Raw genomic sequence first — 14,645 nt, 5'->3', positions numbered from 1 at the left:
AGAATACAGTAACAAAATCGGCAATGCAATTTTGCGTATAGATAAACGTAGGATTTACCGCACTTTGGATCATTTACCGTGAGGGAGCTATGCCGTGCTTGTTTCTGTAGTGTAGTGGTTATCACGTTTGCTTAACACGCAAAAGGTCTCTGGTTCAAAACCAGACAGAAAATTTTTTTCCAGCTTTAATCTATTACAGAGTTATTCACATAAGATGTTGACTTTTAAACCAAACCCCTATAAATTGTTAACCGTCCAGCGGACATATTCAAATTTAAGGATCCTTGAAAACCCTTCAACAAGCAAGGTGTTCCATGGTTCTGTGGTGTAATGGTTAGCACTCTGGACTTTGAATCCAGTGATCTGAGTTCAAATCTCAGTGGAACCTGCTCAACTCCTATAGTAGTATGTGCCCAGTTCACACTCCTAAAAAATCATCATTTACAAGAGTGTAAGAAACTTGATGTTCTCTTCAATAAACATGACAAATGTTATTTCTTAGATTACTTGGGTAGAGTCTACTGAAAATGTTTAAAACTATCTAAATACATTGAAAAATGATCATATAACTGACATTATGCTTTAGCTTAACCATCCTACACAGCCAGGCAGTCTAGCAAGTCCCCAGGTATGCCATAGTGCGACACCTGGGAAGGCAAAGAATTGTTGCAGAAGATTGAACAAGCTGAAGGAAAACTCCATCCTACGCCTTAGTGGTATATGAACAATACATAGCTAGAACAAAGGACAACAACTAAACCTATTAACACCAAACTCCACACCCAGCCAAACACCTAATGGTTTCAAGGTTCAATGGTAAGCACTCTCTAGACATTGGTTGCAAAGATTTCAGGTCTCACTTTAACCTTCAACTCATTCATGGTGTGTCAATGTAATTCCAGACTGTGCTTTTGAACAACTTTCTTGTGCACATGCAGGAGCAGGTCAATTTAAGTGAGGTTGTTCTCTGGAAAGGGTTTGACTCATTTTTGGGGGGTCCCCAAGAACATAAAAGGGATACATTGGTTTAGGTGTTGTCGTGGTGCTTTTATTTATCTGTCAGGTAAAATGCAGAAACAATTTGATTTGGAGTTGTTTTCAGTCATGGATGCTCCTGGATTGTCTGGGAATTAGGTGCCAAAGAAAATCCTTGGTGTATTATATCACAGTAAGGTGAACTTTATTAAGCCTGTATTGAAGTGATGCCTTGACTTAATTGTTGATGTTTCACCTAAGGTGTTTCCCGACGCAAACTTTTCTATAGAGTAATTATTCTCTTGTATGATTGATACGTAAATGGAATCCTTTTGGAAAACAGTTAGAAACAGAAATTTGACTGTTTATTAATCTCCAAATGAATGTGGTCTGTGTGACAATAGAGTGCCTAATATTTCACCTTGAAGAATACAGTAACAAAATCGGCAATGCAATTTTGCGTATAGATAAACGTAGGATTTACCGCACTTTGGATCATTTACCGTGAGGGAGCTATGCTGTGCTTGTTTCTGTAGTGTAGTGGTTATCACGTTTGCTTAACACGCAAAAGGTCTCTGGTTCAAAACCAGACAGAAACATTTTTTCCAGCTTTAATCTATTACAGAGTTATTCACATAAGATGTTGACTTTTAAACCAAACCCCTATAAAATGTTAACCGTCCAGCGGACATATTCAAATTTAAGGATCCTTGAAAACCCTTCAACAAGCAAGGTGTTCCACGGTTCTGTGGTGTAATGGTTAGCACTCTGGACTTTGAATCCAGTGATCTGAGTTCAAATCTCAGTGGAACCTGCTCAACTCCTATAGTAGTATGTGCCCAGTTCACACTCCTAAGAAATCGTCATTTACAAGAGTGTAAGAAACTTGATGTTCTCTTCAATAAACATGACAAATGTTATTTCTTAGATTACTTGGGTAGAGTCTACTGAAAATGTTTAAAACTATCTAAATACATTGAAAAATGATCATATAACTGACATTATGCTTTAGCTTAACCATCCTACACAGCCAGGCAGTCTAGCAAGTCCCCAGGTATGCCATAGTGCGACACCTGGGAAGGCAAAGAATTGTTGCAGAAGATTGAACAAGCTGAAGGAAAACTCCATCCTACGCCTTAGTGGTATATGAACAATACATAGCTAGAACAAAGGACAACAACTAAACCTATTAACACCAAACTCCACACCCAGCCAAACACCTAATGGTTTCAAGGTTCAATGGTAAGCACTCTCTAGACATTGGTTTCAAAGATTTCAGGTCTCACTTTAACCTTCAACTCATTCATGGTGTGTCAATGTAATTCCAGACTGTGCTTTTGAACAACTTTCCTGTGCACATGCAGGAGCAGGTCAATTTAAGTGAGGTTGTTCTCTGGAAAGGGTTTGACTCATTTTTGGGGGGTCCCCAAGAACATAAAAGGGATACATTGGTTTAGGTGTTGTCGTGGTGCTTTTATTTATCTGTCAGGTAAAATGCAGAAACAATTTGATTTGGAGTTGTTTTCAGTCATGGATGCTCCTGGATTGTCTGGGAATTAGGTGCCAAAGAAAATCCTTGGTGTATTATATCACAGTAAGGTGAACTTTATTAAGCCTGTATTGAAGTGATGCCTTGACTTAATTGTTGATGTTTCACCTAAGGTGTTTCCCGACGCAAACTTTTCTATAGAGTAATTATTCTCTTGTATGATTGATACGTAAATGGAATCCTTTTGGAAAACAGTTAGAAACAGAAAATTTGACTGTTTATTAATCTCCAAATGAATGTGGTCTGTGTGACAATAGAGTGCCTAATATTTCACCTTGAAGAATACAGTAACAAAATCGGCAATGCAATTTTGCGTATAGATAAACGTAGGATTTACCGCACTTTGGATCATTTACCGTGAGGGAGCTATGCCGTGCTTGTTTCTGTAGTGTAGTGGTTATCACGTTTGCTTAACACGCAAAAGGTCTCTGGTTCAAAACCAGACAGAAAATTTTTTTCCAGCTTTAATCTATTACAGAGTTATTCACATAAGATGTTGACTTTTAAACCAAACCCCTATAAATTGTTAACCGTCCAGCGGACATATTCAAATTTAAGGATCCTTGAAAACCCTTCAACAAGCAAGGTGTTCCATGGTTCTGTGGTGTAATGGTTAGCACTCTGGACTTTGAATCCAGTGATCTGAGTTCAAATCTCAGTGGAACCTGCTCAACTCCTATAGTAGTATGTGCCCAGTTCACACTCCTAAAAAATCATCATTTACAAGAGTGTAAGAAACTTGATGTTCTCTTCAATAAACATGACAAATGTTATTTCTTAGATTACTTGGGTAGAGTCTACTGAAAATGTTTAAAACTATCTAAATACATTGAAAAATGATCATATAACTGACATTATGCTTTAGCTTAACCATCCTACACAGCCAGGCAGTCTAGCAAGTCCCCAGGTATGCCATAGTGCGACACCTGGGAAGGCAAAGAATTGTTGCAGAAGATTGAACAAGCTGAAGGAAAACTCCATCCTACGCCTTAGTGGTATATGAACAATACATAGCTAGAACAAAGGACAACAACTAAACCTATTAACACCAAACTCCACACCCAGCCAAACACCTAATGGTTTCAAGGTTCAATGGTAAGCACTCTCTAGACATTGGTTGCAAAGATTTCAGGTCTCACTTTAACCTTCAACTCATTCATGGTGTGTCAATGTAATTCCAGACTGTGCTTTTGAACAACTTTCTTGTGCACATGCAGGAGCAGGTCAATTTAAGTGAGGTTGTTCTCTGGAAAGGGTTTGACTCATTTTTGGGGGGTCCCCAAGAACATAAAAGGGATACATTGGCTTAGGTGTTGTCGTGGTGCTTTTATTTATCTGTCAGGTAAAATGCAGAAACAATTTGATTTGGAGTTGTTTTCAGTCATGGATGCTCCTGGATTGTCTGGGAATTAGGTGCCAAAGAAAATCCTTGGTGTATTATATCACAGTAAGGTGAACTTTATTAAGCCTGTATTGAAGTGATGCCTTGACTTAATTGTTGATGTTTCACCTAAGGTGTTTCCCGACGCAAACTTTTCTATAGAGTAATTATTCTCTTGTATGATTGATACGTAAATGGAATCCTTTTGGAAAACAGTTAGAAACAGAAATTTGACTGTTTATTAATCTCCAAATGAATGTGGTCTGTGTGACAATAGAGTGCCTAATATTTCACCTTGAAGAATACAGTAACAAAACCGGCAATGCAATTTTGCGTATAGATAAACGTAGGATTTACCGCACTTTGGATCATTTACCGTGAGGGAGCTATGCTGTGCTTGTTTCTGTAGTGTGGTGGTTATCACGTTTGCTTAACACGCAAAAGGTCTCTGGTTCAAAACCAGACAGAAACATTTTTTCCAGCTTTAATCTATTACAGAGTTATTCACATAAGATGTTGACTTTTAAACCAAACCCCTATAAAATGTTAACCGTCCAGCGGACATATTCAAATTTAAGGATCCTTGAAAACCCTTCAACAAGCAAGGTGTTCCACGGTTCTGTGGTGTAATGGTTAGCACTCTGGACTTTGAATCCAGTGATCTGAGTTCAAATCTCAGTGGAACCTGCTCAACTCCTATAGTAGTATGTGCCCAGTTCACACTCCTAAGAAATCGTCATTTACAAGAGTGTAAGAAACTTGATGTTCTCTTCAATAAACATGACAAATGTTATTTCTTAGATTACTTGGGTAGAGTCTACTGAAAATGTTTAAAACTATCTAAATACATTGAAAAATGATCATATAACTGACATTATGCTTTAGCTTAACCATCCTACACAGCCAGGCAGTCTAGCAAGTCCCCAGGTATGCCATAGTGCGACACCTGGGAAGGCAAAGAATTGTTGCAGAAGATTGAACAAGCTGAAGGAAAACTCCATCCTACGCCTTAGTGGTATATGAACAATACATAGCTAGAACAAAGGACAACAACTAAACCTATTAACACCAAACTCCACACCCAGCCAAACACCTAATGGTTTCAAGGTTCAATGGTAAGCACTCTCTAGACATTGGTTGCAAAGATTTCAGGTCTCACTTTAACCTTCAACTCATTCATGGTGTGTCAATGTAATTCCAGACTGTGCTTTTGAACAACTTTCCTGTGCACATGCAGGAGCAGGTCAATTTAAGTGAGGTTGTTCTCTGGAAAGGGTTTGACTCATTTTTGGGGGGTCCCCAAGAACATAAAAGGGATACATTGGTTTAGGTGTTGTCGTGGTGCTTTTATTTATCTGTCAGGTAAAATGCAGAAACAATTTGATTTGGAGTTGTTTTCAGTCATGGATGCTCCTGGATTGTCTGGGAATTAGGTGCCAAAGAAAATCCTTGGTGTATTATATCACAGTAAGGTGAACTTTATTAAGCCTGTATTGAAGTGATGCCTTGACTTAATTGTTGATGTTTCACCTAAGGTGTTTCCCGACGCAAACTTTTCTATAGAGTAATTATTCTCTTGTATGATTGATACGTAAATGGAATCCTTTTGGAAAACAGTTAGAAACAGAAAATTTGACTGTTTATTAATCTCCAAATGAATGTGGTCTGTGTGACAATAGAGTGCCTAATATTTCACCTTGAAGAATACAGTAACAAAATCGGCAATGCAATTTTGCGTATAGATAAACGTAGGATTTACCGCACTATGGATCATTTACCGTGAGGGAGCTATGCCGTGCTTGTTTCTGTAGTGTAGTGGTTATCACGTTTGCTTAACACGCAAAAGGTCTCTGGTTCAAAACCAGACAGAAAATTTTTTTCCAGCTTTAATCTATTACAGAGTTATTCACATAAGATGTTGACTTTTAAACCAAACCCCTATAAATTGTTAACCGTCCAGCGGACATATTCAAATTTAAGGATCCTTGAAAACCGTTCAACAAGCAAGGTGTTCCATGGTTCTGTGGTGTAATGGTTAGCACTCTGGACTTTGAATCCGGTGATCTGAGTTCAAATCTCAGTGGAACCTGCTCAACTCCTATAGTAGTATGTGCCCAGTTCACACTCCTAAAAAATCATCATTTACAAGAGTGTAAGAAACTTGATGTTCTCTTCAATAAACATGACAAATGTTATTTCTTAGATTACTTGGGTAGAGTCTACTGAAAATGTTTAAAACTATCTAAATACATTGAAAAATGATCATATAACTGACATTATGCTTTAGCTTAACCATCCTACACAGCCAGGCAGTCTAGCAAGTCCCCAGGTATGCCATAGTGCGACACCTGGGAAGGCAAAGAATTGTTGCAGAAGATTGAACAAGCTGAAGGAAAACTCCATCCTACGCCTTAGTGGTATATGAACAATACATAGCTAGAACAAAGGACAACAACTAAACCTATTAACACCAAACTCCACACCCAGCCAAACACCTAATGGTTTCAAGGTTCAATGGTAAGCACTCTCTAGACATTGGTTGCAAAGATTTCAGGTCTCACTTTAACCTTCAACTCATTCATGGTGTGTCAATGTAATTCCAGACTGTGCTTTTGAACAACTTTCTTGTGCACATGCAGGAGCAGGTCAATTTAAGTGAGGTTGTTCTCTGGAAAGGGTTTGACTCATTTTTGGGGGGTCCCCAAGAACATAAAAGGGATACATTGGCTTAGGTGTTGTCGTGGTGCTTTTATTTATCTGTCAGGTAAAATGCAGAAACAATTTGATTTGGAGTTGTTTTCAGTCATGGATGCTCCTGGATTGTCTGGGAATTAGGTGCCAAAGAAAATCCTTGGTGTATTATATCACAGTAAGGTGAACTTTATTAAGCCTGTATTGAAGTGATGCCTTGACTTAATTGTTGATGTTTCACCTAAGGTGTTTCCCGACGCAAACTTTTCTATAGAGTAATTATTCTCTTGTATGATTGATACGTAAATGGAATCCTTTTGGAAAACAGTTAGAAACAGAAATTTGACTGTTTATTAATCTCCAAATGAATGTGGTCTGTGTGACAATAGAGTGCCTAATATTTCACCTTGAAGAATACAGTAACAAAACCGGCAATGCAATTTTGCGTATAGATAAACGTAGGATTTACCGCACTTTGGATCATTTACCGTGAGGGAGCTATGCTGTGCTTGTTTCTGTAGTGTAGTGGTTATCACGTTTGCTTAACACGCAAAAGGTCTCTGGTTCAAAACCAGACAGAAACATTTTTTCCAGCTTTAATCTATTACAGAGTTATTCACATAAGATGTTGACTTTTAAACCAAACCCCTATAAAATGTTAACCGTCCAGCGGACATATTCAAATTTAAGGATCCTTGAAAACCCTTCAACAAGCAAGGTGTTCCACGGTTCTGTGGTGTAATGGTTAGCACTCTGGACTTTGAATCCAGTGATCTGAGTTCAAATCTCAGTGGAACCTGCTCAACTCCTATAGTAGTATGTGCCCAGTTCACACTCCTAAGAAATCGTCATTTACAAGAGTGTAAGAAACTTGATGTTCTCTTCAATAAACATGACAAATGTTATTTCTTAGATTACTTGGGTAGAGTCTACTGAAAATGTTTAAAACTATCTAAATACATTGAAAAATGATCATATAACTGACATTATGCTTTAGCTTAACCATCCTACACAGCCAGGCAGTCTAGCAAGTCCCCAGGTATGCCATAGTGCGACACCTGGGAAGGCAAAGAATTGTTGCAGAAGATTGAACAAGCTGAAGGAAAACTCCATCCTACGCCTTAGTGGTATATGAACAATACATAGCTAGAACAAAGGACAACAACTAAACCTATTAACACCAAACTCCACACCCAGCCAAACACCTAATGGTTTCAAGGTTCAATGGTAAGCACTCTCTAGACATTGGTTGCAAAGATTTCAGGTCTCACTTTAACCTTCAACTCATTCATGGTGTGTCAATGTAATTCCAGACTGTGCTTTTGAACAACTTTCCTGTGCACATGCAGGAGCAGGTCAATTTAAGTGAGGTTGTTCTCTGGAAAGGGTTTGACTCATTTTTGGGGGGTCCCCAAGAACATAAAAGGGATACATTGGTTTAGGTGTTGTCGTGGTGCTTTTATTTATCTGTCAGGTAAAATGCAGAAACAATTTGATTTGGAGTTGTTTTCAGTCATGGATGCTCCTGGATTGTCTGGGAATTAGGTGCCAAAGAAAATCCTTGGTGTATTATATCACAGTAAGGTGAACTTTATTAAGCCTGTATTGAAGTGATGCCTTGACTTAATTGTTGATGTTTCACCTAAGGTGTTTCCCGACGCAAACTTTTCTATAGAGTAATTATTCTCTTGTATGATTGATACGTAAATGGAATCCTTTTGGAAAACAGTTAGAAACAGAAATTTGACTGTTTATTAATCTCCAAATGAATGTGGTCTGTGTGACAATAGAGTGCCTAATATTTCACCTTGAAGAATACAGTAACAAAATCGGCAATGCAATTTTGCGTATAGATAAACGTAGGATTTACCGCACTTTGGATCATTTACCGTGAGGGAGCTATGCCGTGCTTGTTTCTGTAGTGTAGTGGTTATCATGTTTACTTAACACGCAAAAGGTCTCTGGTTCAAAACCAGACAGAAACATTTTTTCCAGCTTTAATCTATTACAGAGTTATTCACATAAGATGTTGACTTTTAAACCAAACCCCTATAAATTGTTAACCGTCCAGCGGACATATTCAAATTTAAGGATCCTTGAAAACCCTTCAACAAGCAAGGTGTTCCACGGTTCTGTGGTGTAATGGTTAGCACTCTGGACTTTGAATCCAGTGATCTGAGTTCAAATCTCAGTGGAACCTGCTCAACTCCTATAGTAGTATGTGCCCAGTTCACACTCCTAAGAAATCATCATTTACAAGAGTGTAAGAAACTTGATGTTCTCTTCAATAAACATGACAAATGTTATTTCTTAGATTACTTGGGTAGAGTCTACTGAAAATGTTTAAAACTATCTAAATACATTGAAAAATGATCATATAACTGACATTATGCTTTAGCTTAACCATCCTACACAGCCAGGCAGTCTAGCAAGTCCCCAGGTATGCCATAGTGCGACACCTGGGAAGGCAAAGAATTGTTGCAGAAGATTGAACAAGCTGAAGGAAAACTCCATCCTACGCCTTAGTGGTATATGAACAATACATAGCTAGAACAAAGGACAACAACTAAACCTATTAACACCAAACTCCACACCCAGCCAAACACCTAATGGTTTCAAGGTTCAATGGTAAGCACTCTCTAGACATTGGTTGCAAAGATTTCAGGTCTCACTTTAACCTTCAACTCATTCATGGTGTGTCAATGTAATTCCAGACTGTGCTTTTGAACAACTTTCCTGTGCACATGCAGGAGCAGGTCAATTTAAGTGAGGTTGTTCTCTGGAAAGGGTTTGACTCATTTTTGGGGGGTCCCCAAGAACATAAAAGGGATACATTGGTTTAGGTGTTGTCGTGGTGCTTTTATTTATCTGTCAGGTAAAATGCAGAAACAATTTGATTTGGAGTTGTTTTCAGTCATGGATGCTCCTGGATTGTCTGGGAATTAGGTGCCAAAGAAAATCCTTGGTGTATTATATCACAGTAAGGTGAACTTTATTAAGCCTGTATTGAAGTGATGCCTTGACTTAATTGTTGATGTTTCACCTAAGGTGTTTCCCGACGCAAACTTTTCTATAGAGTAATTATTCTCTTGTATGATTGATACGTAAATGGAATCCTTTTGGAAAACAGTTAGAAACAGAAAATTTGACTGTTTATTAATCTCCAAATGAATGTGGTCTGTGTGACAATAGAGTGCCTAATATTTCACCTTGAAGAATACAGTAACAAAATCGGCAATGCAATTTTGCGTATAGATAAACGTAGGATTTACCGCACTATGGATCATTTACCGTGAGGGAGCTATGCCGTGCTTGTTTCTGTAGTGTAGTGGTTATCACGTTTGCTTAACACGCAAAAGGTCTCTGGTTCAAAACCAGACAGAAAATTTTTTTCCAGCTTTAATCTATTACAGAGTTATTCACATAAGATGTTGACTTTTAAACCAAACCCCTATAAATTGTTAACCGTCCAGCGGACATATTCAAATTTAAGGATCCTTGAAAACCCTTCAACAAGCAAGGTGTTCCATGGTTCTGTGGTGTAATGGTTAGCACTCTGGACTTTGAATCCAGTGATCTGAGTTCAAATCTCAGTGGAACCTGCTCAACTCCTATAGTAGTATGTGCCCAGTTCACACTCCTAAAAAATCATCATTTACAAGAGTGTAAGAAACTTGATGTTCTCTTCAATAAACATGACAAATGTTATTTCTTAGATTACTTGGGTAGAGTCTACTGAAAATGTTTAAAACTATCTAAATACATTGAAAAATGATCATATAACTGACATTATGCTTTAGCTTAACCATCCTACACAGCCAGGCAGTCTAGCAAGTCCCCAGGTATGCCATAGTGCGACACCTGGGAAGGCAAAGAATTGTTGCAGAAGATTGAACAAGCTGAAGGAAAACTCCATCCTACGCCTTAGTGGTATATGAACAATACATAGCTAGAACAAAGGACAACAACTAAACCTATTAACACCAAACTCCACACCCAGCCAAACACCTAATGGTTTCAAGGTTCAATGGTAAGCACTCTCTAGACATTGGTTGCAAAGATTTCAGGTCTCACTTTAACCTTCAACTCATTCATGGTGTGTCAATGTAATTCCAGACTGTGCTTTTGAACAACTTTCTTGTGCACATGCAGGAGCAGGTCAATTTAAGTGAGGTTGTTCTCTGGAAAGGGTTTGACTCATTTTTGGGGGGTCCCCAAGAACATAAAAGGGATACATTGGCTTAGGTGTTGTCGTGGTGCTTTTATTTATCTGTCAGGTAAAATGCAGAAACAATTTGATTTGGAGTTGTTTTCAGTCATGGATGCTCCTGGATTGTCTGGGAATTAGGTGCCAAAGAAAATCCTTGGTGTATTATATCACAGTAAGGTGAACTTTATTAAGCCTGTATTGAAGTGATGCCTTGACTTAATTGTTGATGTTTCACCTAAGGTGTTTCCCGACGCAAACTTTTCTATAGAGTAATTATTCTCTTGTATGATTGATACGTAAATGGAATCCTTTTGGAAAACAGTTAGAAACAGAAATTTGACTGTTTATTAATCTCCAAATGAATGTGGTCTGTGTGACAATAGAGTGCCTAATATTTTACCTTGAAGAATACAGTAACAAAATCGGCAATGCAATTTTGCGTATAGATAAACGTAGGATTTACCGCACTTTGGATCATTTACCGTGAGGGAGCTATGCCGTGCTTGTTTCTGTAGTGTAGTGGGTATCACGTTTGCTTAACACGCAAAAGGTCTCTGGTTCAAAACCAGACAGAAACATTTTTTCCAGCTTTAATCTATTACAGAGTTATTCACATAAGATGTTGACTTTTAAACCAAACCCCTATAAAATGTTAACCGTCCAGCGGACATATTCAAATTTAAGGATCCTTGAAAACCCTTCAACAAGCAAGGTGTTCCAAGGTTCTGTGGTGTAATGGTTAGCACTCTGGACTTTGAATCCAGTGATCTGAGTTCAAATCTCAGTGGAACCTGCTCAACTCCTATAGTAGTATGTGTCCAGTTCACACTCCTAAAAAATCATCATTTACAAGAGTGTAAGAAACTTGATGTTCTCTTCAATAAACATGACAAATGTTATTTCTTAGATTACTTGGGTAGAGTCTACTGAAAATGTTTAAAACTATCTAAATACATTGAAAAATGATCATATAACTGACATTATGCTTTAGCTTAACCATCCTACACAGCCAGGCAGTCTAGCAAGTCCCCAGGTATGCCATAGTGCGACACCTGGGAAGGCAAAGAATTGTTGCAGAAGATTGAACAAGCTGAAGGAAAACTCCATCCTACGCCTTAGTGGTATATGAACAATACATAGCTAGAACAAAGGACAACAACTAAACCTATTAACACCAAACTCCACACCCAGCCAAACACCTAATGGTTTCAAGGTTCAATGGTAAGCACTCTCTAGACATTGGTTGCAAAGATTTCAGGTCTCACTTTAACCTTCAACTCATTCATGGTGTGTCAATGTAATTCCAGACTGTGCTTTTGAACAACTTTCCTGTGCACATGCAGGAGCAGGTCAATTTAAGTGAGGTTGTTCTCTGGAAAGGGTTTGACTCATTTTTGGGGGGTCCCCAAGAACATAAAAGGGATACATTGGTTTAGGTGTTGTCGTGGTGCTTTTATTTATCTGTCAGGTAAAATGCAGAAACAATTTGATTTGGAGTTGTTTTCAGTCATGGATGCACCTGGATTGTCTGGGAATTAGGTGCCAAAGAAAATCCTTGGTGTATTATATCACAGTAAGGTGAACTTTATTAAGCCTGTATTGAAGTGATGCCTTGACTTAATTGTTGATGTTTCACCTAAGGTGTTTCCCGACGCAAACTTTTCTATAGAGTAATTATTCTCTTGTATGATTGATACGTAAATGGAATCCTTTTGGAAAACAGTTAGAAACAGAAATTTGACTGTTTATTAATCTCCAAATGAATGTGGTCTGTGTGACAATAGAGTGCCTAATATTTTACCTTGAAGAATACAGTAACAAAATCGGCAATGCAATTTTGCGTATAGATAAACGTAGGATTTACCGCACTTTGGATCATTTACCGTGAGGGAGCTATGCCGTGCTTGTTTCTGTAGTGTAGTGGGTATCACGTTTGCTTAACACGCAAAAGGTCTCTGGTTCAAAACCAGACAGAATCATTTTTTCCAGCTTTAATCTATTACAGAGTTATTCACATAAGATGTTGACTTTTAAACCAAACCCCTATAAAATGTTAACCGTCCAGCGGACATATTCAAATTTAAGGATCCTTGAAAACCCTTCAACAAGCAAGGTGTTCCACAGTTCTGTGGTGTAATGGTTAGCACTCTGGACTTTGAATCCAGTGATCTGAGTTCAAATCTCAGTGGAACCTGCTCAACTCCTATAGTAGTATGTGCCCAGTTCACACTCCTAAGAAATCGTCATTTACAAGAGTGTAAGAAACTTGATGTTCTCTTCAATAAACATGACAAATGTTATTTCTTAGATTACTTGGGTAGAGTCTACTGAAAATGTTTAAAACTATCTAAATACATTGAAAAATGATCATATAACTGACATTATGCTTTAGCTTAACCATCCTACACAGCCAGGCAGTCTAGCAAGTCCCCAGGTATGCCATAGTGCGACACCTGGGAAGGCAAAGAATTGTTGCAGAAGATTGAACAAGCTGAAGGAAAACTCCATCCTACGCCTTAGTGGTATATGAACAATACATAGCTAGAACAAAGGACAACAACTAAACCTATTAACACCAAACTCCACACCCAGCCAAACACCTAATGGTTTCAAGGTTCAATGGTAAGCACTCTCTAGACATTGGTTGCAAAGATTTCAGGTCTCACTTTAACCTTCAACTCATTCATGGTGTGTCAATGTAATTCCAGACTGTGCTTTTGAACAACTTTCCTGTGCACATGCAGGAGCAGGTCAATTTAAGTGAGGTTGTTCTCTGGAAAGGGTTTGACTCATTTTTGGGGGGTCCCCAAGAACATAAAAGGGATACATTGGTTTAGGTGTTGTCGTGGTGCTTTTATTTATCTGTCAGGTAAAATGCAGAAACAATTTGATTTGGAGTTGTTTTCAGTCATGGATGCTCCTGGATTGTCTGGGAATTAGGTGCCAAAGAAAATCCTTGGTGTATTATATCACAGTAAGGTGAACTTTATTAAGCCTGTATTGAAGTGATGCCTTGACTTAATTGTTGATGTTTCACCTAAGGTGTTTCCCGACGCAAACTTTTCTATAGAGTAATTATTCTCTTGTATGATTGATACGTAAATGGAATCCTTTTGGAAAACAGTTAGAAACAGAAATTTGACTGTTTATTAATCTCCAAATGAATGTGGTCTGTGTGACAATAGAGTGCCTAATATTTCACCTTGAAGAATACAGTAACAAAATCGGCAATGCAATTTTGCGTATAGATAAACGTAGGATTTACCGCACTTTGGATCATTTACCTTGAGGGAGCTATGCTGTGCTTGTTTCTGTAGTGTGGTGGTTATCACGTTTGCTTAACACGCAAAAGGTCTCTGGTTCGAAACCAGACAGAAACAGTTTTTCAGCTTTAATCTATTACAGAGTTATTCACATGAGATGTTGACTTTTAAACCAAACCCCTATAAAATGTTAACCGTCCAGCGGACATATTCAAATTTAAGGATCCTTGAAAACCCTTCAACAAGCAAGGTGTTCCACGGTTCTGTGGTGTAATGGTTAGCACTCTGGACTTTGAATCCAGTGATCTGAGTTCAAATCTCAGTGGAACCTGCTCAACTCCTATAGTAGTATGTGCCCAGTTCACACTCCTAAGAAATCGTCATTTACAAGAGTGTAAGAAACTTGATGTTCTCTTCAATAAACATGACAAATGTTATTTCTTAGATTACTTGGGTAGAGTCTACTGAAAATGTTTAAAACTATCTAAATACATTGAAAAATGATCATATAACTGACATTATGCTTTAGCTTAACCATCCTACACAGCCAGGCAGTCTAGCAAGTCCCCAGGTATG

General features: G+C 38.2%; 22 non-coding genes across 22 annotated transcripts; all 22 read left to right on the top strand.

The window, feature by feature from the left end:
• The first annotated feature begins 100 nt into the window (after positions 1–100).
• Positions 101–173, top strand: trnav-aac. Its single transcript has one exon. It is a non-coding gene; the product is annotated as a tRNA-Val (tRNA).
• A 143-nt stretch (positions 174–316) lies between these two features.
• trnaq-uug lies at positions 317–388 on the top strand. Its single transcript has one exon. It is a non-coding gene; the product is annotated as a tRNA-Gln (tRNA).
• A 1,113-nt stretch (positions 389–1,501) lies between these two features.
• On the top strand, positions 1,502–1,574 carry trnav-aac. Its single transcript has one exon. It is a non-coding gene; the product is annotated as a tRNA-Val (tRNA).
• A 143-nt stretch (positions 1,575–1,717) lies between these two features.
• On the top strand, positions 1,718–1,789 carry trnaq-uug. Its single transcript has one exon. It is a non-coding gene; the product is annotated as a tRNA-Gln (tRNA).
• A 1,114-nt stretch (positions 1,790–2,903) lies between these two features.
• On the top strand, positions 2,904–2,976 carry trnav-aac. Its single transcript has one exon. It is a non-coding gene; the product is annotated as a tRNA-Val (tRNA).
• Positions 2,977–3,119: 143 nt separating this feature from the next.
• Positions 3,120–3,191, top strand: trnaq-uug. The gene has a single exon. It is a non-coding gene; the product is annotated as a tRNA-Gln (tRNA).
• A 1,113-nt stretch (positions 3,192–4,304) lies between these two features.
• On the top strand, positions 4,305–4,377 carry trnav-aac. The gene has a single exon. It is a non-coding gene; the product is annotated as a tRNA-Val (tRNA).
• Positions 4,378–4,520: 143 nt separating this feature from the next.
• trnaq-uug lies at positions 4,521–4,592 on the top strand. The gene has a single exon. It is a non-coding gene; the product is annotated as a tRNA-Gln (tRNA).
• A 1,114-nt stretch (positions 4,593–5,706) lies between these two features.
• On the top strand, positions 5,707–5,779 carry trnav-aac. Its single transcript has one exon. It is a non-coding gene; the product is annotated as a tRNA-Val (tRNA).
• A 143-nt stretch (positions 5,780–5,922) lies between these two features.
• Positions 5,923–5,994, top strand: trnaq-uug. The gene has a single exon. It is a non-coding gene; the product is annotated as a tRNA-Gln (tRNA).
• A 1,113-nt stretch (positions 5,995–7,107) lies between these two features.
• Positions 7,108–7,180, top strand: trnav-aac. The gene has a single exon. It is a non-coding gene; the product is annotated as a tRNA-Val (tRNA).
• Positions 7,181–7,323: 143 nt separating this feature from the next.
• On the top strand, positions 7,324–7,395 carry trnaq-uug. The gene has a single exon. It is a non-coding gene; the product is annotated as a tRNA-Gln (tRNA).
• A 1,113-nt stretch (positions 7,396–8,508) lies between these two features.
• trnav-aac lies at positions 8,509–8,581 on the top strand. Its single transcript has one exon. It is a non-coding gene; the product is annotated as a tRNA-Val (tRNA).
• Positions 8,582–8,724: 143 nt separating this feature from the next.
• Positions 8,725–8,796, top strand: trnaq-uug. Its single transcript has one exon. It is a non-coding gene; the product is annotated as a tRNA-Gln (tRNA).
• A 1,114-nt stretch (positions 8,797–9,910) lies between these two features.
• Positions 9,911–9,983, top strand: trnav-aac. Its single transcript has one exon. It is a non-coding gene; the product is annotated as a tRNA-Val (tRNA).
• A 143-nt stretch (positions 9,984–10,126) lies between these two features.
• On the top strand, positions 10,127–10,198 carry trnaq-uug. Its single transcript has one exon. It is a non-coding gene; the product is annotated as a tRNA-Gln (tRNA).
• Positions 10,199–11,311: 1,113 nt separating this feature from the next.
• Positions 11,312–11,384, top strand: trnav-aac. Its single transcript has one exon. It is a non-coding gene; the product is annotated as a tRNA-Val (tRNA).
• A 143-nt stretch (positions 11,385–11,527) lies between these two features.
• trnaq-uug lies at positions 11,528–11,599 on the top strand. Its single transcript has one exon. It is a non-coding gene; the product is annotated as a tRNA-Gln (tRNA).
• Positions 11,600–12,712: 1,113 nt separating this feature from the next.
• Positions 12,713–12,785, top strand: trnav-aac. The gene has a single exon. It is a non-coding gene; the product is annotated as a tRNA-Val (tRNA).
• A 143-nt stretch (positions 12,786–12,928) lies between these two features.
• On the top strand, positions 12,929–13,000 carry trnaq-uug. The gene has a single exon. It is a non-coding gene; the product is annotated as a tRNA-Gln (tRNA).
• Positions 13,001–14,113: 1,113 nt separating this feature from the next.
• Positions 14,114–14,186, top strand: trnav-aac. The gene has a single exon. It is a non-coding gene; the product is annotated as a tRNA-Val (tRNA).
• A 142-nt stretch (positions 14,187–14,328) lies between these two features.
• trnaq-uug lies at positions 14,329–14,400 on the top strand. The gene has a single exon. It is a non-coding gene; the product is annotated as a tRNA-Gln (tRNA).
• Positions 14,401–14,645: the final 245 nt, after the last annotated feature.

The sequence above is a fragment of the Girardinichthys multiradiatus genome, chromosome 22, assembly GCF_021462225.1.
Source record: "Girardinichthys multiradiatus isolate DD_20200921_A chromosome 22, DD_fGirMul_XY1, whole genome shotgun sequence".
NCBI classification, from domain to species: domain Eukaryota; kingdom Metazoa; phylum Chordata; class Actinopteri; order Cyprinodontiformes; family Goodeidae; genus Girardinichthys; species Girardinichthys multiradiatus.
Note: the sequence above shows the minus strand (reverse complement) of the source record. Positions and strands in the feature narration are given on the sequence as shown.